This window comes from Nerophis ophidion, linkage group LG22 (genome assembly GCF_033978795.1).
Source record: "Nerophis ophidion isolate RoL-2023_Sa linkage group LG22, RoL_Noph_v1.0, whole genome shotgun sequence".
In the NCBI taxonomy this organism is placed as follows: domain Eukaryota; kingdom Metazoa; phylum Chordata; class Actinopteri; order Syngnathiformes; family Syngnathidae; genus Nerophis; species Nerophis ophidion.
The window spans coordinates 32,591,551-32,616,927 of NC_084632.1; the positions used below are offsets into that span (position 1 = coordinate 32,591,551).

At 40.9% G+C, this 25,377-nt stretch overlaps 1 long non-coding RNA gene across 3 annotated transcripts in view; it reads right to left on the reverse strand.

Annotated features, from left to right (window-relative positions):
* The window catches only part of LOC133540793 (uncharacterized), a 38,131-nt gene that overhangs the window by 11,404 nt on the left and 1,350 nt on the right, over window positions 1–25,377 (reverse strand). For 2 of the 3 annotated variants that reach the window (XR_009803731.1, XR_009803733.1), the window contains exon 2: window positions 3,134–3,244. This is a non-coding gene — a long non-coding RNA (uncharacterized LOC133540793). Of the gene's footprint in view, window positions 1–3,133; window positions 3,245–8,299; window positions 8,445–25,377 lie in introns of those variants that run through there. The other variant, XR_009803732.1, reaches the window with a different exon arrangement.

The window sequence follows — 25,377 nt, forward strand, 5'->3', positions numbered from 1 at the left end:
GGCTCGAGACCCATAGGTTCCCTACTCCTGCTTTAAATGTTTCCCACATTAAAGGCCTACTGAAATTAGATTTTCTTATTTAAACGGGGATAGCAGGTCCTTTCTATGTGTCATACTTGATCATTTCGTGATATTGCCATATTTTTGCTGAAATGATTTAGTAGAGAACATCCACGATAAAGTTCGCAACTTTTGGTCGCTAATAAAAAAGCCTTGCCTGTACCGGAAGTAGCAGACGATGTGCGCGTGACGTCACCGGTGTGAGGGATCCTCACATCCTCACATTGCTTATAATGTCAGCCACCAGTAGTAAGAGCAATTCGGACCGAGAAAGCGACGATTTCCCCATTAATTTGAGTGAGGATGAAAGATTTGTGGATGAGGAAAGTTAGAGTGAAGCACAAAAAAAAAGGAAAAGCGACGGCTCCAGACGGCGGCAGTGGGAGCGTTTCAGATGTAATTAGACACATTTACTAAAATAATCCTGGAAAATCCCTTATCTGCTAATAGTATTAATACTATTTTAGTGAGATTATAAAGTCATACTTGAAATTCATATGGCTGCGGTGAACACCAGTGTCTCTGAGAGAAGCCAAGGAGCCAAGATCACAGCTGCCTTTTTGAGCTGCAGGATGAGGTCGCGTAATCCGCTCAAGTCTCCGGTAAGAGCCGACTTAATATCACAATTTCCCCATCCAATAACTTGCTAGTTGACGTAGAGAAACATGTTCGCTTGACCGCTCTGTGTTAAAGCTTCACAACAAACAAAGAAACACCGGCTGTGTTTCGGTGCAAAAGGCAGCTGCAATCCACCGCTTTCCACCAACAGCATTCTTATTTATAGTCTCCGGTATTAATTGAACAAATTGCAAAAGATTCAGCAACACAGATGTCCAAAATACTGTGTAATTGCGCGATGAAAAGAGACGGCTTTTAGCCGTAAGTGGTGCTGGGCTAAAATTTCCCCCTCCAACCAATAACGTCACAAACACGCGTCATCATTCCGCGACGTTTTCAACAGGAAACTCCGGGGGAAATTTTAAATTGTAATTTAGTAAACTAAAAAGGCCGTATTGGCATGTGTTGCAATGTTAATATTTCTTCATTGATATATAAACTATCAGACTGCGTGGTGGGTAGTAGTGGGTTTCAGTAGGCCTTTAATGCACAGTGTATTTGAGACTTGAAATATAGTTAGTTTGAAACTAATTTCTCCAGGAGACCCCACACTGTGACAAGTCTTGTTGACTTACCTCTGAAATGCCGACAGTCTTCTCTCTCTGATGTAAACTTCCAAGGTCAAAGTCGGTTTGTCCGTGATCCTTTACCGATTTTGCATTGCGAACTATTTGGCCAGTATACAAACTGACTCTGTTGACGGCCGAGTTCAGCACCGTGCTCAAATCTCGTCTATTGGACTCGCTCATTTGGATCAATTCCACCAATTTTACTTCTTTTTTATTCAGTTTGTTGCGCTCTCTCACAATACAGCTGATTGAGTACAGCCATGTAAACACAAACTTTGTCCAGCAACAATGGCTACCCAGCCCCCACAATGCATTGCAAAATATCACATGCGCTTTCTCGAGGCCTATGGTAATTATCGATGATGGAAAAATTCTGAATTTTACTAAATTTATGCCCTGTATATCTTTGCAAGAGCTGATTACAGGATGTATCAAAAAAAAAGCAATACCTTTCCACCAAAAGCTCATGAACATCTAGTTTATGGGTGTCAAACTCTGGCCCGCGGTATTATACAGCGGCGATGCCTCTGTAACACTTAATTCACCGCTTATACTCATACTTGCCAACCCTCACGATTTTCCCGGGAGACTCCCAAAGTTCAGCGCCCCTCCCGAAAATCTCCCGGGGCAATCATTTTTCTGAATTCCTCCTGATTTCCACCCGGACAACAATATTGGGGGCGTGCCTTGAAGGCACTGCCTTTAGCGTCCTCTACAGCTTATCATCACGTCCGCTTTTCCGCCATACAAACAACGTGCCGGTCTAGTCACATAATATATGCTGCTTTAACACACACAAGTGAATGCAATGCATACTTGATCAACAGCCATAAGGGTTACACTGAAGGTGGCCGTATAAGCAACTTTAACACTTTTACAAATATGCGCCACACTGTGAAGCCTCACCAAACAAGAATGACAAACACATTTCGCGAGAAGATCCGCACCGTAGCACAACATAAACTCAACAGAAGAAATACCCAGCAGCACTAACTCTTCCGTGACGCTACAATATACACCCCTGCTACCACCAAACCCCACTCCCCCAAATTTTATTTACTTTTTATTTGATATGCCATTGATATTTTTTACTCATTATTATAATTTGAAACTCGATTTTGTATGTGACTATAAAGCAACATAAGCGTTGCTTGTTTAATTTTCAATGCAAAACTTGTGTGGGTCCCTATTAAAAGGTTAATTTGTTCAACCTTGGCCCGTGGCTTTGTTTAGTTTTAAATTTTGGCCTACTCTGTATTTGAGTTTGACACCCCTGCTCTAGTTCCTGGAACTATAAGTTCCTGTAGAAGTATTGAGTTGAGTTTGAGTTTATTTCGAACATGCAAGCATACAACATGATACATCCCAATTTCCAGTTTCTGTTTTCAACATGTTCAAAAAGGAGTCGGAAGAAGCAGAGCTTATTTAATCATACCCCTTTTCCTTTACATAAAAGTTGCTAAAACTTTTGTTCACTTCCTGTTCTCAATTTATTCACAATATACTCCATAAGAAATCACATTAAAAATAAATAGTTAATACTCGGTGAAGTAAGTTACATTTCATATTGTGAGATGAGTAAGATTATTTTGAAAATGAATGGATGGATGAAATAAATTCAAAATGTTTCTTCTTTGTACTTTGTAAACACTTTAAGTTTGACTTTAAGTGGTTTGTGTTTCCACCGCATATCACAGTTCCGAGAAGTATGTATATACAAATCAGGCGGATGACGTATAGAGGACTGGTTTAGTATATTTCTACACTGATACCATGTAAATAAACAGACAATATTAGGTCAGATTTACTTTACTAAAGTGTAAGTAAATGAAATACAAAGCAATGACATACATAATGATATGATTTATAAAATAAAGTGTACTGACCCGTTCATAAAAAGTCAGGCTTTTGTCGGCGATGTCCAACAGTCAGAAAGTCCTCCTCTCGGTAAATGGAGACCACATAAGGGTCAGTCGATTCCTTTTGGTCAATTTCATCTGTAAACAACAATATATAAATAATAAATGTCAGTGTTTATTTCACACAGACAATACAAACACATGGGCTTTAGTGTTAGCTTGTTAACATTAGCATTCTGTCCACTCTGGTTGAGGCTACTATCTACACAAAAGGAGTGTCCCTTTTTACTACATTTAATCGAGTAAATAGTTAAGGATCGGTGCGGCGTCTTCAGTAATGCGGACGTTGTACCGATCCGTCGTGGTGAAGAAGGAGCTGAGCCGGAAGGCAAAGCTCTCAATTTACCGGTCGATCTACGTTCCCATCCTCACCTATGGTCATGAGCTTTGGGTCATGACCGAAAGGATAAGAACACGGGTACAAGCGGCCGAAATGAGTTTCCTCCGCCGTGTGGCGGGGCTCTCCCTTAGAGATAGGGTGAGAAGCTCTGCCATCCGGGAGGAACTCAAAGTAAAGCCGCTGCTCCTTCACATCGAGAGGAGCCAGATGAGGTGGTTCTGGCATCTGGTCAGGATGCCACCCGAACGCCTCCCTAGGGAGGTGTTTAGGGCACGTCCAACCGGTAGGAGGCCACGGGGAAGACCCAGGACACGTTGGGAAGACTATGTCTCCCGGCTGGCCTGGGAACGCCTCGGGATCCCCCGGAAAGAGCTAGACGAAGTGGCTGGAGATAGGGAAGTCTGGGCTTCCCTGCTTAGGCTGTTGCCCCAGCGACCCGACCTCGGATAAGCGGAAGATGATGGATGGATGGATGGTTAAGGTTTGATGTCATTCACCTTCGTTCCGCTCGTGGGCTGCCTCCTTTTTTGTCACATTTATCCACATTTCTCACCTTTTTTTGCAAGGGGGTGCTGGAAGTTAGCACACCCGTCAGCGATCTTGTACTGTCTCCCTGTAATGTTTGTCTGCTCTTGAATGGGATCGGGCTGAAAATGTTCATTTCCCCTCGGGGATTAATAAAGTATTTCTGATTCTGATTCTGAACAAAGTCAGAGTAGTTGCAGCTGAGGTTGTTGCTTTGAGTTTGGCTTCATACTCCTACGTAAATACGTTTAAAAGAGTGCGTCCACTTCTCGTAGCTTTGCGCATCAAAATGAAGTTTGTAAATAACTAATGGTTAAAACAAAATAAATAATAAAAAACAAAAAAATGAATAACATCAAAAAGCATATAGCGTATTGACGCAGGTATCGGACACCTCGGTTTCCTTAGCCATATCTTCACTCATTTACTATGCAGACTGGACACTGGCTGAGAGTTAGTGGGTGGCCGAGGGTGGAGTTGGCTCTCTTGGTTGCTTTGTTGGGTCTGCTCCTGTCTCTGGCCAAGCTCCCCCCCACCCCAGCAGACAAATGCGTGGAACACCGCAAAGGCCACCACAATTTTTTATTTGTTTTACTTTTGTGGCTGTGTACAAGTGGCTGGTTGCATGTGCTCCTCTCTTTTAATGTCTTTTGTGTTCTTTAATATTTCCTTCTTACATACGTTTATGTGTGCTATGGATATGAGTTTTTTTCCCTTGGCCTCAATCTGGACTCCCTCTCTAGGGGCCTAGGCTTAGACCCCTGACCCCTTTCCCCAGCATTTACCTGTTTCTCACCTTTTTTGTAAGGGGTGCCGGAAGTAGGCAGACCCGTCAGCGATCCTGTTCTGTTTGTCTGCTCTTGAATGGGATTGTACTGAACATTTTTATTTCCCTTTGGAGATTATTTAATTATTTGTGATATTGATTCTGATATAGCTTAAAAACTTTGGCTGAATAAAGACTCTCCAAAATAGTCCCACTGATCAGCGCTCTTCAGCACAAAAATGCCCCACAAAAGTTCCTGCGCTTCAAAAGCTTATTTTCGTCTTCTTTCACTCCATTGTCAAGTTTGTTGTAATAGAAATACACAAGGAATAAGAAATAAACAAATAGTCAAGCATATTCTGATGGCGGTCGTGGGTTTGAAAGAGTAGTTTTAGGCACGCCCCCAGCTGTGTTTAACCAGTCAGCGTTCGACAGCACTGCCCACCCCCGAAAAGGTTTCTGGTACCGTCCAAAAATCCCACCGAGCAGGAAGGAACTCCGAAAGGTTCCTGAAGAACTAAATCTACCCGGGTAGTTGGAAAAGGGCTTATTCACAGAACTGAAAAAGATAATTAACTGTGTAATGCATATTGCTCTCTATTTTATATATATATATTTCATAGAACCAGTGTTAATTACAGTGGGCATTTGTTGTTGGTGTATTTTCTTTATCAAAGAGTTATTTTTTTTACTTATACCTTTACAATGTTAAATGTTTCTTTCTTGTCTAATATTCCATGCAGAAGGTTGAGCTGTTCACCAAAATGATGGAGCTTGGTGTGCCTGCCTTGACAAAAAAACAACACCAAGAGAATGCATCATCAAGGCTCTCAAGGAAGCTGGGTCTTAAAATGTTTACCTTGTCACCGGGTTCAAAAGACAAAATCTTTTGTGGTTTACTGAATGTAATTGTAGGGGATGACACACCTTAAGAAACAAAGCCTGAAGAAAACTAAATTAGTTAGAAATTAGGCATGAAGGAGGGTTCCCCGTACTAAAAGGCCTACTGAAACCCACTACTACCCACCACGCAGTCTGATAGTTTATATATCAATGATGAAATATTAACATTGCAACACATGCCAATACGGCCTTTTTAGTTTACTAAATTACAATTTTTAATTTCCCGGAAGTTTCGTTTTGAAAACGTCGTGTAATGATGACGTGTACGCAAGACGTCACAGGTTTTTAGGAAGTATGAGCGCTGCGCACACACACAGCTCAAAGTCGTCTGCTTTAACGGCATAATTACACAGTATTTTGGAGAACTGTGTTGCTGAATCTTTTGCAATTTGTTCAATTAATATTGGAGAAGTCACAGTAGAAAGATGGAGCTCGGAAGCTTTAGCCTTTAGCCAGACAAACACACGGTGATTCCTTGTTTAAAATTCCTGGAGGTGAAACTTTACTATGGACCAGAGCGTGGTCAAGCGAACATTGATCCCGACCACTTGTCAACCAGCAGGTTTCGGTTAGAAAATTGTGGTAAAAAGTCGCTTCTTACCGGAGAAAAGCTGAGCTTGTGCCGTCCATAGCTGCCGTCGACTTCCCTGAGACACTGCACATCAAGACACCCGTGGACACACACCTCCCACTATCAGGTACTATTTAACTCATTAAAACACGAGTAACTCAATAGAAAGATAAGGGATTTCCCCGAATTATCCTGGTAAATGTCTCTAAAAACATCGGAATCCGTCCCAATGCAATCGCTTTTTTTTCCTAGTTCGTCGCTATAAATATTCTCAAACACGAATCTTTCATCCTCGCTCAAATTAATGGGGAAATTGTCGTTTTCTCGGTCCGAATAGCACTTTTTGTTGGAGGCTCCCATTAAAATCAATGTGAATATGTGAGAAGCATCCACATTTGTGACGTCATCGTCTGCGACTTCCGGTAGAGGCAGGGCTTTTCTCTTAGCACCGAAAGTTGCAAACTTCATTGTGGATGTTCTCTACTAAATCCTTTCAGCAAAAATATGGCAATATTGCAAAATGATCAAGTATGACAATGGACCTGCTATCCCCGTTTAGATAAGAAAATCTCATTTCAGTAGGCCTTTAAACTCCCTGCTACATGTCTCTGGCCATGTGACTAATTCAAGTCACCTTCAAAATATGTGTTCATATACACAACACACCTGAAAAAAAAAGATTCCAACAGCAAAAATGTAAAATCGTAATATCGGAAATTATCGGTGTCAGTTTCAAAAAGTAAAATTTGTGACTTTTTAAAACGCCGCTGTGTACACGGACATAGGGAGAAGTACAGAATGCCTTGACGTGCCTGCCCAGTCACATAATATCTACAGCTTTTCTCACACGCACACACACACACACACACACACATACACACACACACACACACACACATGAATGCAAGAGGAATGGGCAAAGAGGAATGGCCGAAACTGCCCATAAATTGGTGAGCCAAGCTTATGGCATCGTATTTAAAAATAATTGAGGCTGTTATTACTGCCAAATGTGCATCAACAAAGTATTGAGCAAAGGCTGTGAACACCTATGTACATGTCATCTTTCATTTATTTATTTTTTTAATAATTTGCAAAGTTAGAAAAACAAACAAAAAAACATTTTCACACTAACATTACGTACGGGCTATTGTCTGTAGACTTTTGGGTATAAAAAGGAACTTATTCCATTTTGGAATTAGGCTGTAACATAACAAAATGTGTGATTACTTTCCGGATGCACTGTAAGTGGAGTGGGAGAATGCAGCTCAGCCAGTTGTGCACCTTTTATCCACTCAAGCACAACGGAGACCTTAAGCTGAGAGACAATGTCTACTCTCTTTTATTTTTCCAATGAATGTTCAAATGAAACCTGTACCAATACAGTATTTGTACACATGTTTTAATGCTTCAACTTACAGCAACAACTTAGACATAAGGTGAGAAGCTCTGCCATCCTGGAGGAGCTCAAAGTAAAGCCGCTGCTCCTCCACATCGAGAGGAGCCAGATGAGGTGGTTCGGGCATCTGGTCAGGATGCCACCCAAACGCCTCCCGTAGGAGGCCACGGGGAAGACCCAGGACACGTTGGGAAGACTATGTCTCCCAGCTGGCCTGGGAACGCCTCGGGATCCCCCGGGAAGAGCTAGACGAAGTGGCTGGGGAGAGGGAAGTCTGGGTTTCCCTGCTTAGGCTGTTGCCCCCGCGACCCGACCTCGGATAAGCGGAAGATGATGGATGGATGGATGGAACTTACAGTAAAGTGAAAATGTTGTATTGTTACAACACATACTGTCAGAGTTATTTGTTGTTGACGAACCCCAAGACGCAGAGACGGAGGCAGGCATAGAATATGAAAACATTATTTAATTAAAACTAAACAACAACAAAGAAAAAGCACGCACGTCGGCAGAATAACAAACTAAGGGAGCTAGCACTGGAAGCTAGAAAACAAAAAGGAACTTTAGCATGGAAGCTAGTGGATAGCAAACAGAAAAACTGGAAATACCTAATGCTATTAGAAACAGCTTACCGCTACGACGACCAGGACAAAATGTAGAATGACAGGTAGTAGCTGTAACAAAACGACAGGTAGCACGACAAGAGTGATATGTGGCAACGACAATACAATGATCCAGCAACTGACACAAGACAAAGCAGGTACAAAAAGGAGCAGGCTGATTGGCAACGGGTGCCAATCAGCCACAGCTGAGGAGGAACACAGCACTCAGGGAACAAGACAGGAAGCTGACAAAATAAGAGCACTAGACAGGAACTAAAGACAGGAGACACCAAACACAGAGGAAACCGACAAATGCAGAGGAAAAAACTAAAACACAGACAAACTGTCAGGGGAAAGCCTGACACATACTGTAGTATGAGTCACCACGTCAACATTTTGGGCATGTCGAGAAATAAATTATATTTTCTGCAACACTTGTGTTATAATGTCTGGGAAATATAATTATATGTGTTTTCTCTGAGACTTTGTGTATAGTAGCCCACTCTAAACATTAAAAAGTAGAAGTTGTAAAAGTACTTTAGGTTTATCACAGTCGGTTCTCTAACGTTTTTCATCAAGTACCAACCCCAAAATAGCACTCCGCCATAATGACCAACATTAAAATACAGTAGGCCCATACAGTAGATCTACTCAGTGGCTTAGTGGTTAGAGTGTCCGCCCTGAGATCGGTAGGTCGTGAGTTCAAATCCCGGCCGAGTTATACCAAAGACTACAAAAATGGGACCCATTGCCTCCCTGCGGGGCACTCAGCATCAAGGGTTGGAATTGGGGGTTAAATCACCATAAATGATTCCCGGGCGGGGCACCGCTGCTGCCCACTGCTCCCCTCACCTCCCATGGGCTGATCAAGGGTGATGGGTAAATGCAGAGAATAATTTCGCCACACAGTTTGAACAGGCTGGTGAAATTCACAAACAAGACAGTCAACGAAAAAGAAACACAAACACATGGACCGCATACTGAGTATCAGGACAGACAGGTACACCCCAGGGTCCTTGACAATGAGGAAAATGATAATGAAAAAAATGGGAAATGCATCAGGTCTAAGTGTTCAAGATGATGTTTCTGTTTCTGAGACTGAAGGTGAACGGTCTATCGCTGGGAGTCACGGAAGATAGAGCCCACCTCGAGTAAGGGGAAGGCCTGTGCGCCTACAGAAATATGACATGGAAGACACAGCAGACAGGCTGGTAACTAGTGTAGACTCATGTTATAGAGCAGTTTGCGACATACCACAAAATTACCAGGATGCCACACGATCAACCATGTCACGGCAGTGGATAAGTGCTATGAATGACGAAATGCAGTCATTCAAAGCAAGATTTGTTGCGAAAGGTTATATCCAAAAACAAGGCATCGATTATGAGGAAACATTCTCGCCAACTGCTGACATGACAACTGCCAGAGTAGTCATGCAAAAAACAGTGCAGGAAGATCTATTTTTACATCAAACGGATGTGAAAACCGCATACCTACTAGAGATGCGCGGATAGGCAATTATATCATCTGCAACCGTATCACTAAAGTCGTCATCCACCCGCACCAATATTTTAACAAAACCACAACCGCCCGTTGTTATATATCAGGGGTCGGCAACCTTTACCACTCAAAGAACTATTTTGACCCGTTTCACAGAGTAAAGATAACAATGGGAGCCACAACCATTCTCGCAAATATTTGCTGGTGCTCATCCAGTTAACGAGAATAAGGGCGTGCTATGAGGCCAATGCCTTTGACGCCTTCTACAACATGTACAAACCTCTTGTGAGTCCAGTACTATGTTGTATGCAGCTTCCGCAAATACACGTACACGACTGCAAGGCATACTGGGTGACACAGAGTACACTGATGGTTGTGATATAAACAATTTTAACACTCTTACTAATACGCGCCACACTGTGAAGCCACACCAAACAAGAATGACAAACACATTTCTGAAGAACATCCTCACAGTAACACAACATAAACGCAACACAACAAATACCCAGAATCCTTTGCATCCATGACTATTCCTGACTATATTTTACACCCCCGCGCCCGCAACCCTGCCCACCTTACCGACGCATGGGGTCATTGTCTTCTTTAATTTGAGACACGGGTCAAAATGGCTTTTTGAGTAAAAAAGGTTGCCCATCCCTTAATATGTATATTAAATATTCCCGAATGGTTCAACCGCCACCCGCCCAAATTTATTTAAAATCTATTTATTCGCCATGTCAACCGCCCGACCCCCGGTTTATCCGTGGACTCTGCGGATGAGACCGCAAACCGCGCATCTCTAATACCTACACACACCAATTGTCTGTGAGGTCTACCTCGAACAACCTGAAGGTTATGAGAAAAAGTCAAAAACCGGAGAGAAGCTTGTATGCAAATTACAGAAGTCCTTATATGGTCTCAAGCAGTCGGGTCGAAACTGGAATTCTCTGTTGCATGCATATCTCACTGAGCACGGTTTTGATCAAAATCTTGCTGATAACTGCCAATACACAAGGGAAAAAGAAAATGGAAAAATGAATTGGATTGTGTGGGTTGATGATCTGATAATTGCTGCTAACAATGGGGAGGTTGTGAAACATGTCAGAGTGATGCTCACTGAAAGATTTAAAATGAAAGCCCTGGGGGAATAAACAGTTTTCTCTGGATAGATTTTAAACAGTCAGAGGACCAAGTCACAATGTCACAACACAGGTATGTGAACAAAATCCTCTTCAGATTTGGGATGCAGGATTGTAAGGCCAGAGAGACCCCAGGCGAGTCAAAACTCAAATACACAGAAAATGCTGTAAACATTGAAGAACCAAGGATCTATTGAGAGGCAGTGGGACATTTGATCTATTTGGCTACTTGCACTAGACCAGATTTAAGTTATTTGTTTAGTAAACCTTCCCAGCATTTTGCTAAGCCAAGTGAGGAACATTGGAACACTGCAAATCACATGTTCAGGTATCTTAAAGGTACAACAGACCGTGGGTTATGTTTTAAAAAGGAAGACACAGGTGAACTTGGTCTAATAGTCCACAGTGATGCTGACTGGGCATCTGAGGTCACAGACAGACGCAGCAACACAGGGTACTGTGCCAGTTTAAGTGAGAAAAGTGCACTCATTTCATGGAAGAGTCGAAAGCAACCGACAGTTGCACTGTCTACCTACGAGGCAGAATACATAACCGTACAGGAGTGTATGTATTTGCAACAGTTACTCAAGGGTATTGATAAGTGTTAGTATGCACAAACCAAGGTTTATGATGACAACCAGGGAGCTATTGCACTAGCTAGAAATCCAGTGAACCGACAAAGGTGCAAACATATTGCTATCAAATATAATTTCATACGTGAAACTGTGACTGGTGGGAGAATATGTTTGGATTATTGTCCTACTGACAACATGATTGCTGACTTAATGACAAAACCAGCCACTAAGCAACAACTGAAGAAGTTTGCTCAGTATTTGTTTGGCACTTCAATTTCAAGAAAAGCCAAAATGTGTTTTATTTTCTATCAAATATAATGTACCACAATAAGCTAAGAGCGAGTGGGGGTGTTAAGTGTGGTACTGTTGTACGCCCATACCCAGCGTGTCCATTATAGGGCAGTGTTTACCTCTCTGTTATCTGACACCTATGCTACCGTTTCCGTGTCTTGAGTTATTCCATGTGGAGAGTGGCAGCAAGGTTACATTACTGTCGATAGAATAAATATACCTACAAGACCAAAGGTAAAATGTGTCTGGTGAGAGTTTGATTACATATCCATCGCAACGCAGGAAGCTCATCAAGGGATAAGATGATCAAACAAAGGTAAAAATATGTATGAATGTAGATATAGATCTATATCTACGGCAGCATCAGACAAAGTTATGTTTGTTTAACTCTTGCATCTCATAGCACATCATTGTGATGCATTCAAGGAACCTTCATTAAAGTTCAGAACATCCATCCATCCATTTCCTACCGCTTATTCCCTTTCGGGGTCGCGGGGGGCGCTGGCGCCTATCTCAGCTACAATCGGGCGGAAGGCGGGGTACACCCTGGACAAGTCGCCACCTCATCGCAGGGCCAACGCAGATAGACCAACAACATTCACACTCACATTCACACACTAGGGCCAATCAGAAGCAATTAATAACTGTTTTTCAAAAAACAAGAGAGTCTTAACCCACTAGTGTTGTCCCGAAATGTATTTTGATACTTTTCTAAATAAAAGAGACCACAAAAAGTTGCATTCATGGTGTTATTTCAACAAAAAAATTGTTACGGTACATTTAACATTTGTTTCTCATTGCAAGTTTGTCCTTAAATAAAATAGTGAACATACAAGACAACTTGTCTTTTATTAGAAAGTAAACAAACAAATTAGGGATGTGAATCTTTGGGTGTCCCACGATTCGATTCAATATCGATTCTTGGGGTCACGATTTGATAATATTTCGATTTTTTCGATTCGATTCTCGATTCAAAAACGATATTTTTCCGATTCAAAAGGATTCTGTATTAATTCAATACATAGGATTTCAGTAGGATCTACCCCAGTCTGCTGATGTGCTAGTAGAGTAGTAGATTAAAAAAAAAAAAAAAAGCTTTTACAATTGTAAAAGACAATGTTTTATCAACTGATTGCAATAATGTAAATTTGTTTTAACTATTAAACAAACCAAAAATATGACATTTTATCTTTGTGAAAATATTGGACACAGTGTGTTGTCAAGCTTATGAGATGCGACGCAAGTGTAAGCCACTGTGAACCTTTTTTTAAATTTTTTTTTTATAAAAGTCTAATAATGTCAATGAGGGATTTTTAATCACTTCTATGCTGAAATTATAACTAATATTGATACTGTTGTTGATAATATTAATTTTTGTTTCACTACTTTCGGTTTGTTCTGTGTTGTGTTTGTGTCTCCTCAATTGCTCTGTTTATTGCAGTTCTGAGTGTTGCTGGGTTTGGTTTTGGAATTGGATTGCATTGTTATGGTATTGCTGTGTAGTGGTTTGTTGGATTGATTAAAAAAAAAAAAAAATCGATTTTTTAAAAATAAGAATAGATTCGGAATCTCACAACGTAAACGATTCGATTCGTATTCGAATCGATTTTTTCCCCACACCCCTAAAACAAATGATCTTAATGAGTCTGCTGATGTATGCAGTAACATATATTGTGTCATTTATCATTTTATTATTTTGTCAACATTATTAAGGACAAGTGGTAGAGAATTAATTAATAATCTAATTGATCATTTACTGTTAATATCTGCTTACTTTTTCTTTCAACATGTCATTACAGGATCATACATTGGTCATATTTAAAGTCCTCATGTGTCCAGGGACATATTTCCTGAGTTACTAAACATAATATACATTTAAAAAAAACAAAAAACAGATTTTGTGATGCTAAAAATATTGATGTAATCATAGTAGTATCGACTAAATACGCTCCTGTACTTGGTATCATTACAGTGGATGTTAGGTGTAGATCCACCAGTGGTGTTTGTTTACATTGTGACGCAGGTGAGCTATGGTGTGTAGTGAAACAAGTTTAGCTATTCCTCGTCCTGCAGGGATGATACTTGTAAGAAGCTTACTTTATTTGTCGCCATGGAGGCGAGGATTAGTGATTTAGAAGTAGCTAAAACACTCCCGACTGCGGCTGGACTCTAGCCGCTAGCCATGTCTTAAAGTACCTCTTCCTAAGAGCGTTTCAGTGTTATAACTTCAACTTTATCGTTAGTTTTCTGTCCACATACTGTGTCTGCTTGTAAGTACTCTGTGATTGTGCGCTGCCGAACATGCTTATCTGCTCGTAAAACAAACAATAACCTGACGACGACGGGGGAGCGGTGGACCGGTACATTTTAGAGACGGTATAGTACCGTATATGATTCAGTAGTATCGCAGTACTATACTAATACCGGTATCGGTATAACCATATAAACCACTGACTGTAAGATGAATCAATAACTGTATTTTTATAATTATGACCTTCAACCTGAGAGCAGCACCACGGTTACCACCACCAAGTGTACCGTGAATCTTCTTGTAAGACAATTGCTAACATTAAACAATATTGCAAAGCATTGAGCTATTACAACTTGCAACAGAATACAAATACAGTATGTCAAATTTCCTCCTAAATAAAGTAAAATTGTAACATATACTTCTTTTTTAAAGGCCTACTGGAACCCACTACTACCGACCACGCAGTCTGATAGTTTATATATCAATGATGAAATATTAACATTGCAACACATGCCAATACGGCCTTTTTAGTTTACTAAATTGCAATTTTTAATTTCCCGCGAGGTATCCTGTTGAAAACGTCGCGGAAGGATGACGCGTACGTGTGACGTCACGGATTGTCAGGAAATATTAGCTCAGAACCAGTTACGGCTAAAAGTCGTCTCTTTTCATCGCATAATTACACAGGGATTTGGACATCTGTGTTACTGAATCTTTTGCAATTTGTTCAATTAATAATAGAGACTATAAAGAACAATGCTGTTGGTGGAAAGTGGTGTATTAAAGCTGTCTTTAGCACCGAGACACAGCCGGTATTTCTTTGTTTTTAACACAGAGCGGTCAAGCGAACATGTTCCTCACGTCAACCAGCATGTTTTTGGATGGGAAGATTGTGATATATATCTTACCGGAGACATCATTGAATTGTTCGTCCTCCTGCAGTAGCTGTTTAAAAGGCAGCTGTGAGCTTGGGTCCTCGGCTTCTCTCTGAGACACTGCGTGTTCACTGCAGCCATCCGACCTCGAGGTATGTCTTTACAATCTCACTAAAACACTATTAAAACAATTAGCAGATAAGGGATCTTCCAGAAGTATCCTAGTAAATGTGTCTAATTACATCTGAAACGCTCACAGGTACCGACAGGCCAAGCGGTGTGCAGCTTCAGCGGTCGCTGAGGCAAAAACTCGGACATGGGAGGAGTTCGGGGAAGCCATGGAAAACGACCTCCGGACGGCTTCGAAGCGATTCTGGACCACCGTCCGCCGCCTCAGGAAGGGGAAGCAGTGCACTATCAACACCGTGTATGGTGCGGATGGTGTTCTGCTGACCTCGACTGCAGATGTTGTGGACAGGTGGAAGGAATACTTCGAAGACCTCCTCAATCCCACCAACACGTATTCCTATGAGGAAGCAGTGCCTGGGGAATCTGTGGTGGACTCTCCTATTTCTGGGGCTGAGGTCGCTGAGGTTGTTAAAAAGCTCCTCGGTGGCAAGGCCCCAGGGGTGGATGAGGTCCGCCCGGAGTTCCTTAAGGCTCTGGATGCTGTGGGGTTGACAAGACTCTGCAGCATCGCGTGGACATCGGGGGCGGTACCTCTGGATTGGCAGACCGGGGTGGTGGTTTCTCTCTTTAAGAAGGGCGACCGGAGGGTGTGTTCCAACTATTGTGGGATCACACTCCTCAGCCTTCCCGGTAAGGTTTATTCAGGTGTACTGGAGAGGAGGCTACGCCGGATAGTCGAACCTCGGATTCAGGAGGAACAGTGTGGTTTTCGTCCTGGTTTCCCCTGGATGGATGGATGGACGCTCACACTGCCGCCACCCGCAGCTGTCGCTTTTTATTTTATTTTTTTCTGGTCCTTTCCTATCAATATCTTCATCCACGCTCAAATTAATGGGGAAATTGTCGTTTTCTCGGTCTGAATAGCTCTTGTTGCTGGAGGACGAGAGGTGCCCTCACCCTTGTGACGTCATCGTCTGCGACTTCCGGTAAAGGTGAGGCTTTTTTATCAGCACCAAAAGTTGTGAACTTTATCGTCGATGTTCTCTACTAAATCCTCTCAGCAAAAATATGGACATATCGCGAAATGATCAAGTATGACACATAGAATAGACCTGCTATCCCCGTTTAAATAAGAAAATCTCATTTCAGTAGGCCTTTAATTTAAACATTAGGTCCTAATTCAAATCCCCTCTTTACATTGCTGGCAACGGAACAATTTAAAAAACAATGTGCAATTAAGAGTATTTGTACAACAAGTAAATGACCTGGACTGTGTAGAACTACAACCACAGCGGAATAACAAAAGGTGGTGGGACTGAAAAAAGGTTGAAAACAGATGAATGCGCCAGTTCATGCGATGGCAGGCACTTTAAACACGCTCGTGCAAAGAAATATATTGTAACTAAAATGACTCACGTTTCGTGAAGGACCGAGGTCGTCTGGAACCTGGCTGCTCATCATCGGTTATCATCAATCAAAAAATAATTCCCGTCGCCCGGATTTGTGCCTGCCAATTAGGACTCTCCGCTAATATGTGGGCATTGCGCACACATAAGATTGCCTGCCGCCACAATATGAAATACAAACGATAAATCATTGAATATTGAGAGTATGTGAACCATTACTACCTTGTTTACTTCCTTGAAGATCTCCTTAAAGTTGTGAAATCCATCAGAAATATCCAGCCACCTATACATTTTCTATCGATGTTAATTGTCTGCACAATTAAAATGCCTCAAACATGTCAAAGTGTAGCGCAAGGGTCCCCAAACTACGGCATGCAGGCCAGATCCAACCAGGGGTGTAACGGTACATGTACTAGTATTTGTTTTGAACCGTTTCGGTACGGGGGTTTCTGTTCAGTTCGGAGGTGTACCGAACGGGTACACATGCTAGCAGCGACCGGGCTAGGACAACATGTAAAAGCCAGAGCTGGAAGACCCTCCTGCCTCGTTAAGATCTCCTATTTGGGAACACTTTGGCTGCACGATACAACAATGGAGGACGGAGGTTTGCCGATATTGTTCAGCAGTTGCTTCTGACAACACGTCAAACATGTGTTGCACCTTTCCTGCTTCCAGCTCACAGACTGTAGTCGAGGACCGCAGGGGAGACACTCCTCCAGGGCTGATGTATTCTTGGGGGCAACACCCTTCACTCTACCCGGCAGTGGGTCTCCAGAGCTCTGAAAAGTTAATCTGAGGCTGAGTTGACTTGAAACTGTTTAAAGGCCTACTGAAACCCACTACTACCGACCACGCAGTCTGATAGTTTATATATCAATGATGAAATCTTAACATTGCAACAAATGCCAATACGGCCGGTTTAGTTTACTAAATTGCAATTTTAAATTTCGCTCGGAAGTATAATGCTAAAACGTCGCGGTATGATGATGCGTGCGCGTGACGCCACGCATTGTAGAGGACATTTTGTTCCAGCAGCGTTCACAGCTATAAGTCGTCTCTTTTCATCGCATAATTCTAGAGTATTATGGACTTCTGTGTTGCTGAATCTTTTGCAATTTGTTCAATTAATAATGGCAACGTCAAAGAAGAAAGCTGTAGGTGGGAAGCCGTGTATTGCGGCCAGAGGTGGGTAAAGTTGCCAGAAATTGTACTCAAGTAAGAGTATTGTTACTTTAGAGATGTATTACTCAAGTAAAAGTAAGAAGTAGTCACCCAAATATTTACTTGAGTAAAAGTAAAAAGTATGTTGTGAAAAAACTACTCAAGTACTGAGTAACTGATGAGTAACCTGATTACGGCAACAAATAATGCACAAAAACATAAAAATAGCAATGAGCAAATTCAGAGCCAGGAATATCTCTTAAGCAAATAAAACAATATTATATATTAAATAATAGTACATTAAAATAAAATTTAAAAAAATGGCACATTGAGCCACAATAACTTAACAGCACCATAGCCTCAGTAGGCATTCATTGATTTGATTGATTGATTAAAACTTGTATTAGTAGATTGCACAGTATAGTACATATTCTGTACAATTGACCACTAAATGGTAACACCCCAATAAGTTTAACGTTTATCAATTACTTAGTAAATGACCAAGTCGAAGTGATCTACCTCATATATACATATACATACACACACACATATCATTTATACAAACACATATCATATATACATATATATATGCATACATTTATATATACAGTATTTAATTTATATTGATTTATTTTGCCGTTTTTGTTCACATGTTGAAGGTGTTTTAATGAATATGCATGCATGTTTAAGATATAGATTCTTATCTTTCATGAAGACAATAATATAAGTTGGTGTATTACCTGATTCTGATGACTTGCATTGATTGGAATCAGACATTCACGTTTTCAAATGGAGGAGAAAAAAAGTTCCTCTTTTCTGTTTAATACCACATGAAAGTCGTTGGTTTTTGGCATCTTATCTATCCAGCTTCCATATTCGTTTTTATACACTTTACAGGAAATACATTGGCGGCAAACTCCTTAGCTTGCTCGCTTGTTTGCTCTGGCTTTCGGGGACTCTTATTTTGTTAACGCAGGCGCGATGGAGTGGCGCTTTTATTGTGAAGACAGGAACTGTGCGATCAGTCTTTAGGCTTTTGACGGGAAGTACGGTTGAAATAAAAAGTGTATTTTTTCCTTTACACTTTTGATTGATTGATTGAAACTTTTATGAGTAGATTGCGCAGTACAGTACATATTCCGTACAATTGACCACTAAATGGTAACACCCGAATAAGTTTGTCAACATGTTTAAGTCGGGTTTTACGTATCACGGTCATGTGACCGCCTGGCTCTGTTTGATTGGTCCAACGTCACCACTGACTGCATGTGATTGGTGAAACGCAGGCAGGCGTAGATTCTACTTTGAAGCTCTGTCATTAACCAAAACAATAGATCGATAAAAAAAAAGTAGCGAGTAGCGAGCTGAATGTAGATAAATGGAACGGAGTAAAAGTAGCGTTTCTTCTCTATAAATATACTCAAGTAAAAGTAAAAGTATGTTGCATAAAAACTACTCGTAGAAGTACAATTTATCCCAAAAGTTACTCAAGTAAATGTAACGGAGTAAATGTAGCGCGTTACTACCCACCCCTGATTGCGGCCGCCTTTAGCAACACAAACACAGCCGGTGTTTCCTTGTTTACATTCCCAACAGATGACGGTGAAGCTTTACTATGGAACAGAGCGGTCAAGCGAACATGGTTCCCTACCACATGTCAACCGGCAGGTTTCGGTGAGAACATGGTGGTAATAAGTCGGCTCTTACCGTAGACATGAGCGGAGAGCTTGCATCGTTCCTCCTGTGCCTGTCAAAGAGGCAGCTGCGGACTCTCTTGCCTCCTCCCACCGGCCGCCCCTGACCGTCGGGTGCTTCCACCGTGAAGGAGGGGGGGAAAAGAAAATCTCAGCCCGGCCCCCCCAGCTGCCTTCGCCTCGTCGAGAAACGTGGCTTACCTCGGAGATACTGGCGGTCACCACACCCGTGCCCCACCCCTCCGACTTTCAGGTTGTACAGGTACGACTATATAATCTCACTAAAACCCTAGTAACACAATAAGCAGATAAGAGATTTTCCAGATTTATCCTAGTAAATTTGTCTAATAACATCTGAATCGCTTTGCTGTCTAGTATTTTTTTAATTTTCCTAGTCCTTCACTCTCACTTTCCTCATCCACAAATCTTTCATTCTCGCTCAAATTAATGGGGAAATCGTCACTTTCTCGGTCCGAATCGCTCTCGCTGCTGCTGGCCATAATTGTAAACAATGTGAGGATGTGAGGAGCTACACAACCCGTGACGTCATGCGCACATCGTCTGCTACTTCCGGTAAAGGCAAGGCTTTTTTATTAGCGACCAAAAGTTGCAAACTTTATCGTCGATGTTCTCTACTAAATCCTTTCAGCAAAAATATGGTAATATCGCGAAATGATCAAGTATGACACATAGAATGGACCTGCTATTCCCGTTTAAATAAGAAAATCTCATTTCAGTAGGCCTTTAATGTTGCACTTTTTATATGTAGAAGAAAAGTTTTGTCATTTTATCTAATCTGAGCAACAACTTGAGGCAGTTTAATGTTGATTAACGTGGACCCTGACTTAAACAAGTTGAAAAACTTATTGTGGTGTTACCATTTGGTGGTAAATTGTACGGAATATGCACTGAACTGTGCAATCTACAGATAAAAGTCTCAATAAATCAATCAAAAAAGCAATTTATATGTAGGAAGGTTTTGTTAAGAAACCATTCTGAGCCTTATCTTATTTAGTTTTTATTTCATATATGTTGACCACATTAACCCTGGCAATGGACCCTGTGTGTATATGTATGTTATGCCATTGTTTACAAATTTGGTAAATAAATAACCAAAAAATGTATATTTTGTTGTTTTCTTACTGTACCGAAAATGAACCGAACCGTGACCTCTAAACCGAGGTACGTACCGAACTGAAATGTTTGTGTACCGTCACAACCCAAGATCCAACCCACCAGGGTCCAGAATCCAGCCTGCGGGAAGTCCCAACTAATGCAATCAGATATGTTTTTTTTGTAAAGGGAGAAAAGCCAGAGGCCTCATGGAACAAACGTTGGGTGGATTTCCTTCAAAAAATGGACGTACATTCAAATCCGTAAAACTATGTACGCAAGAAAAAAATTCAGATGTGTGCTCGGGCGCACAAATCCAAGTAAATTTCTTTTTTTTTGATCGCAATCATCTTGGAAATGATCGCAGGAGCATGCTTCGAGCACGCCCCCTTACAAATACGCAACTCATATTAAAAGTAACCGTGTACTTAAGCTATTCCCTGTCACAAATGAGTAGCGGGTGCTTCTCTATCATGTTTCGAGCAAACGCCAGAGAGATTGTCAGCCCGACATTGCCGTGTCTCCGAGAACTGAGCACAGGCTGAAATAAAAAAAGAAATGGTCGGGACAGGAAGAAGGTGAAGAAGAAGATACAGGTAGATGTGCGTGGCCAAAACGGACACCCTGCACCCCGATTGAAAAGATAGTTGCTGCAATGACACGGAAAACTTTAGAAGAGTTGGGTGACTCTGATGACCCCCGATATAAATACAACTTGTGTAGCTTACAACACAATGTGTTTATACTGTAGCCTGCTCACAGCCAGATTAGAATTTCATGTGAAAACAATGTAATATGGATAAACTAATGTTAGCATGTTAAACCATTTAAAAAAACATATTTTTCTCTTATAGGTAGTGGAATTCTTGTAGGGTGAAATGGGAACATTTCTACTGACACAGAAAAAGAAGTCCTTCCAAATTACTTGAATAAGAAATAGTATTTAAATTTTTCTTGGCTCAAGGCAAAGGCGGTCGCACTCCCTCCCTCTCCGTATCTGCCCTGCTTATAATGAATTAATTGCGATTTCCATGTCGTAACATGTGTGTATGTTCTTATCATGGCTAGCAAGTTTTTTTTTTTTTTCCTGGGCCACAACTGAGCCCCTTCCCTCCCATAAGAGCCTAGTCCAGGATCAACTTTTTTTTTTTTAACACATCCTCCTGATGCACATTTACTTATGACATTTTGATGACTAATGTTTGCATAGTGTCATCCAAAACATGAAAAAAAAAAAAAAAACATCTACAACTTATCGCAACATGCTTTCTCGAGTGGAATTCTTGTCGGCTAAAATTAGAACATTTCTACTAACACAGATGACAGCGCTTGATATAATGTTCTTTTTTCTTGTGTGTAACTAAACATTGAAAAGTTGTGCTATTATCATGTCACTTTCTACAGTCCGTGGTTTGACTGTGGTTATGTGACTGCCAGACTCTTGTTGATTGCTGAAATGGAGTCAAACATCACCAGTGCTTAAGTTGGATCGGTACAACAGTCATGTGAAAGTGCACACAGCAAAAAGTGTCTCTTATCCCAAAACCAGTAGAGTTGGCATGTCCTTTAAATCGTAAATAAAAACAAAATACAATGATTTGCAAATAATTTGCAACTTATATTCAATTGAATGGACTCAAAAGGCAAGATTATTAAAGTTCGAACTGGAAAACGTGGTTATTTTTTGCAATTTTGGAATTTGATGCCTGCAACATGTTTCAAAAAAGCTGGCACAAGTGCCAAAAAAGACTGAGAAAGTTGAGGAATACTCATCACTTATTTGAAAAGTCCCACAGGTGAAAAGGCTTATTGAGAACATGTGGGTGCCATGATTGGGTATAAAAGCAGCTTCCATGAAATGCTCAGTCATTCACAAACAAGGGAGGGGGGAGGATCACCACTTTGTGAACAAATGTGTGAGCAAATTGTCAAACAGTTTAAGAACAACATTTCTTAATGAGCTATTGCAAGGAATTTAGGGATTTCACCATCTACGGACCGTAATATCATCCAAAGGTTCAGAGTATCTGGAGAAATCACTGCACATAAGCGATGATATTAGGGACCTTCGATCCCTCAGGAGGTACCGCATGAAAAACCGACCTCAGTGTGTAAAGGATATCACCAGATGGGGTCAATAACGACAGTTCGTCGCTACCTCTGTAAGTGCAAGTTAAAGCTCTACCATGCAGAGCGAAAGCCATTTATCAACTACACCCAGAAACGCCGCCGATTTGCTGGGCCCGAGCTCATCTAAGATGGACTGATGCAAAGCGGAAAAGTTTTCTGACGAGTCCACATTTCAGATTGTTTTAGGAAACTGTGGACGTCGTGTCCTCTGGACCAAAGAGGAAAAGAACCATCCGGATAGTTATCGGCGCAAAGTTGAAAAGCCAGCATCTGTGATGGTATGGGGGTGTATTAGTGCCCAAGGTATGGGTTACTTACGCATTTGTGAAGATAATACATGCAGTGTGTTACTACAATATTGAACTCTGAAATGATTCTACTTTTATGACATATTGAATTAGTTTTTTTTTTGGGTTAGCTGTAAACTATAATCATAAAAACAATTGAGTACTACAATCTTGAAATATTTCACACTGGTTCTAGGGATGACCAATTTGGGCGGTCACTTGTCAGTTAAGGGGCGACACTGTCACACACATTGTGTTTTTAGGATAACGTGTGTTTTAAGGTGGAGACAACAATTCAATCTGTTGACTGAGTGATTTTGTCAACAAGTAGTTGATCCTGTTACTCGCCCAACCCTTACATACTGTAGATCTTTTAAAGGGGATCTGCTCTTTTTTTGGAACTCTGCCTATTATTCAGAGTCCCTGTGTAAGACAAGAAAACATTTGTTTTTTCTTTTTTTATGCATTCTAGTTCGTAATATACGGCAAGTATGAAGTGGCTTACAATGCAGCTCTTAAAGTTGCTAACTATACTCCATTTGCATCTCCTGGCCTTAACATTAACAAAGTGCAAGCGCTAATATTAAAGTTGAAGTTAAAGTACCAATGATTGTCACACACATACTACATGTGGCGAAATTACTTTCTGTATTTGACCCATCACCCTTGATCACCTCCTGGGAGGTAAGGGAAGGAGTGGGCAGCACTCGGGAATCATTTTTGGTGATATAACCCCCAATTGCAACCATTAATGCTGAGTGCCAAAGATGGGGGTAACAGGTCCCATTATTATAGTCTTTGGTATGACTCGGCCAGGATTCGAACTCACGACCTACCGATCTCAGGGTGGACACTCTAACCACTAGGCCACTGAGTAGGTGTTACAATAAGCACTAATGTCGAAAAACTACTTTATATATATATATATATGTATATATATATATATATATATACTGTATATATATATATATATATATATATATATATACAGTATATATATATGTATATATATATATATATATATATATATATATATACATACATATAGTTTTTGACTTTAGATTATAAATCATGCCTCTCACCTGGACAGTGGAAAAAAAAAAGAAGTTGAAGCAGTGAAGATGGCACGTTGTGTGAATCATAAATAACAGAATACAATGATTTTCAAATCCTTTTCAACTTATATTCAATTGAATATACTACAAAGACAAGATAACTAATGTTCGAACTGAGATACGTTTTTTTTTTTTTTTTGCAAATAATCATTAATTTGGAATTTTATGGCAGCAATGCATTGCAAAAAAGTTTGCACAGGGACATTTTTACCACGGTGTTACATGACCTTTCCTTTTAACAACACTCAGTAAACGTTTGGGAACTGAGGAGACCAATTTTTGAAGCTTTTCAGGTGGAATTATTTCCCATTCTTGCTTGACAGCTTAAGTTGTTTAACAGTCCGGGTCTCCGTTGTGGTATGTGAGGCTTCATAAAGCGACTCACATTTCAAATGGGAGACAGGTCTGGACTACAGGCAGGCCAGTCAAGTACCCGCACTCTTTTACTTTGAAGCCACGCTGTTATAACACGTGGCTTGGCATAGGAGCGTCCATGAAAAAGACTGCTTGGATGGCAACATATGTTGCTACAAAACCTGTATGTAGTCGCACCTTTCAGCATTAATGGTGCCTTCACAGATGTGTTGGGCACTAATACACCCCCATACCATCACAGATGCTGGCTTTTGAACCTTGCGCCAATAACAATCCGGATGCTTCTTTTCCTCCCTGATCTGGAGGACACAACGTCCACATTTTCAAAAACAATTTGAAATGTGGACTCGTCAGATCACAGAACACTTTTCCACTTTGCATCAGTCCATCTTAGATGAGCTTGAGCCCAGCAACGCCAGCGGCATTTCTGGGTGTTGTTGATAAATGGCTTTCGCTTTGCATAGTAGAGTTTTAACTTGCACTTACAGATATAGCGACAAACTGTAGTTATTGACAGTGATTCTCTGAAGTGTTCCTGAGCCCATGTGGTGATATCTTTTACACACTGATGTCACTTTTTGATGCACTACCATCTGAGGGATCGAAGGTCACTGGCATCGCTGCTTACGTGCAGTAATTTCCCCAGATTCTCTGAACTTTTTGAGGATAAAGGGACCGTATGTAGTGAAATGCCTAAATTCCTTGCAATATCTCAGTGAAAAATGTTTTTAAACTGTTCGACAATTTTCTCACGCATCCTTGTTTGTGAATGACCAAGTATTTAATCGAAGCTGCTTTTACACCCAATCATGGCACCCACCTGTTCCCAATTAGCCTGTTCAGCTGTGGGATGATAATAATAATTAAAAAAAAAATACATTTGATTTGGTATAGTGTTTTTCAGGGTACTCAAACAGGATAAAAATAAAAACACAAAACAGTTCAAAGTAATAATACATAATACAGGAAATATTAAAGCAGTACATAGTAAAATACAAAACACTGGCCATTACACTATCCATCCATCTATTTGATACCGCTTGTCCCTTTTGGGGTCGCGGGGGATG